Source organism: Hakea prostrata, chromosome 7 (genome assembly GCF_041222555.1).
Source record: "Hakea prostrata isolate BN-2017 chromosome 7, UWA_Hpros_2, whole genome shotgun sequence".
In the NCBI taxonomy this organism is placed as follows: domain Eukaryota; kingdom Viridiplantae; phylum Streptophyta; class Magnoliopsida; order Proteales; family Proteaceae; genus Hakea; species Hakea prostrata.
Genome location: NC_142606.1, coordinates 5,333,498 through 5,336,974, shown reverse-complemented (window position 1 = coordinate 5,336,974; position 3,477 = coordinate 5,333,498). Strand labels below are relative to the sequence as shown.

General features: G+C 40.9%; 1 pseudogene; it reads left to right on the top strand.

Moving 5' to 3' along the window:
• The first annotated feature begins 1,350 nt into the window (after positions 1-1,350).
• LOC149009254 (putative carotenoid cleavage dioxygenase 4, chloroplastic pseudogene) lies at positions 1,351-3,108 on the top strand (annotated as a pseudogene).
• Positions 3,109-3,477: the final 369 nt, after the last annotated feature.

Below are 3,477 nucleotides of genomic sequence, written 5' to 3'. Positions count from 1 at the left end.
TGTTGCTTTAACATAAATAAATTCATACTCCATAATTTTATATTGATCTCTGAAAGTCTCTCATTGCTTTGATGATTTTAATTAAAAACCTCTCCCATTATTTTGGTGATGGAAATTGAAAATCCCTCCCATTGATATCCTTATTCAATAAAAAAATTCATATTCAAAATTTTGTTAACAAGTAAAACAATGATAATTTAGTATTGATATTTTGTTCGTAGTTGAAGAAATTATATTTTAGATAGATAATAAATTTTTATTTTTATTTTTTCTTCTAAAATATCACATTGGAGGCAAAAGAAATATGTCAATATTCATGATGAGAAGTTAGGGGTGTAGATTTGTTAGATATTAATTCTCTATATACTAGCTTTTATTATTTATAATATATTATCTCGCCTTAATAAAAAAAATTTTAAAAAATCAATGATTTTTTGGAACTAAAAATGACTTAGTTCAAAGAATAAAAATTATCTTAAAAATAATATAAAAAGTGAACTCATAGTCTAATATGATAAAAATGACTGAATGTAAAAGTCGAGACTTAGAGTTGTATCAATGTTAATTAGAAGATTAAGGTAAAAATCTAATACATGATCAAGGTCAAATTATCATTTAGACTAGAGCCAAAATTAGGGTCAGGATCGGGCCAAAATTTGGTGAATTCTGACTACATTGGTAATGTAGATATAATTTATTTTTATTATTTTTTTACAAAACATCAATACTCAAATTAGGGCCAAAATCATGGGCCTAGATCAAGGCCAAGATCAGGGTCAAAATCAGGCCAGAATCAAGACCAAGATCAAGGCCAAAATCAAGGACGGACCGGGATGGGCTGGGCAAGCCAGAGAGTAATCCCAGGCCCGCCCTTGGCCCTAACCCGCCCTTAGGGCCAAAATCTTTAACTCAAGCCCTATTCGGACTCAAGGCAGGTCAGGGCCACCAAGGCCAAACTTGCACCCCTACCCACCATGGCACCAACCCAACGTACATTCCTATAATTAATCCTAATTATAATTATGAGAAATAAAATCTTAGTTATCGTAAAAACAGCCTATATAAAAAAAAAAATAGATAAAAAATACACTTTGTAACGTGTAAGTTTTTCTTTCTTTTTCTGTCTTTTCTTCCACCGAGTCAATTTTTCGTTTTCCTCGTTTTGGATCCAAGGTCCACGTGCACAATTCAAAGTTCTCAGTTTTTTATTTTTCCCAACTCTCCAGTTCTACTTACACAGTCATACAATGCCCCAGCTCATCTAGTATATAATTCCTTATCGCTCATTGACTCTCTCTCTCTCTCTCTCTCTCTCTCTCTCTCTCTCTCTCAATGTGGGTTTGACAGATCGAGAGAGTAATAATGGATACGTTCTCATCGTCGTTTCTCTCTGCACTTCCGTTCCCAAAGCTCCCCTCCTCTGTCGGCAATAAGCCCTTAACAATCACTTCATCTCCTACCACCTTCTATGTCTCCTCGTCAATGATCGAAGAAGAGCAGAAAACCCTGAAGACCAAACCACTATTTAATTCCACCAAAACCATAACAAGACGACCAGAGCCTTCTCGTCTCAGTAAACTCTTCAACACATTAGATGATTTCATCACCAACTTCATCGACCGTCCTCACCGTCCTCCTTTCTTTGACCCACAACATGCTCTCGCCGGCAATTTCTTTCCCGTCGACGAACTTCCTCCGACTAACTGTCTTATCATGGAGGGCCACCTTCCTTCTTGCCTTAATGGCGCCTACATACGTAACGGTCCAAACCCTCAGTACCTCCCTCGTGGTGCTTACCACCCTTTCGACGGCGACGGAATGCTTCACTCCCTGCGAATCTCCGGCGGCGACGCCACCTTCTGTAGCCGCTTTGTCAAGACTCATAAATACAACGTCGAACGCGAAGCTGGTTACCCAATTCTCCCTAGTGTATTCTCAGGCTTCCATGGCATCACTGCTGCTCTCGCTAGGATTTTTCTCCTTGCTGCAAGACTAGTTGCTGGAGAGTTCAACCTTGACAAGGGTATCGGCGTTGCTAACACCAGTCTTGCCTTATTTGGAAATCAGCTATTCGCCCTCTGCGAATCTGATCTACCATATTCCCTCAGATTAACCACCAACGGCGATATCCAGACAATCGGACGACAAGATTTCGACGGAAAACTCTGCATGAGGATGACAGCCCACCCGAAAACAGACCCCGACACGGGTGAGACCTTCGCGTTCCGGTACGGATTGGGACCTCCGTTTCTTACCTTCTTCCGGTTCAACCTAGATGGATCAAAGCAACCGGACGTGCCCATTTTCTCTGTGAGCCGACCGTCGTTCCCTCACGACTTCGCCATCACAAAGAAGTACGCAATCTTCCTCGACTCACAGATAGGCATAACACTATTCGGGGGCGGGTCATTAATCGGACCTGTTATGGAGAAGGTTCCCCGTATCGGAGTGATCCCTCGATACGCAGAGAACGACACCGAGATGCGGTGGTTTGAAATACCGGGATTCAACGCGCTCCACGTGATCAACGCTTGGGATGAAAACGATGATGTGATCGTGATGATCGGGCCCAATATAACATCAGTGGAGCACATGTTGGATCTGAGACTACTACACGCATCCGTGGAGAAAGTAAGGATTGATCTAAAAACCGGGACCGTTACGAGGTTCCGTGTGTCAGATCGGAATATGGAATTCGGAGTCATAAACCCGAGGTACGTAGGGAGGAAGACCCGGTATGCGTATTTGGCAGTTGGAGAGAGGAACGGGTCGGAGATGTTGAAGTTATCGGGTGTGGTGAAACTAGATTTATCGGTTATGGGGAATGAAGAGGCTATTGTAGCGTGTCGGATGTTTGGGAAGGGGTGTTACGGAGGGGAACCCTTTTTCGTGGCAACGGATGAGCATGGGAATAGCCACGTGGCAGCAGAAGATGATGGGTATTTGATGATGTACGTGCATGATGAGAACATTGGAGAGTCGAGATTTTTTATCATGGATGCCACGTCACCATCGTTGGAGATGGTTGCCAGTGTGAAATTGCCAGGTAGGGTACCCTACGGATTCCACGGGCTCTTCCTTCGGGAAAGTGACCTACAAAAACTGTAATCAAAACACTGTAATTGCGGGATCGACTCAGTTTGATAAAATCGAAGATTAAATAAAGTCGTTTTCTTGGATCTAGTGAGGTGAAGAAGTGGCACAGAGGAAAGGCAGCGGTTAGGGTTTTCGATTGTCATCGCTAGATTTAGAAACTCCTTTTCATCAATATTGACAATTGATCATTTGTTGCTTGTCAAGTTATTCTATTAATTCCTTTAATTTTTCAAGTTTTTATTGTTAACTTGTCTAATTTTTTCAGTTTTTTTCTGTTTGCCTCTTCAATATTAAGAACAATTTTTTAAGGTAAAATAATTGTTATAAATGTTATTTTTAATTAAAAACTAATTCTTCAATCTCTATTTATTATCTCCTCTC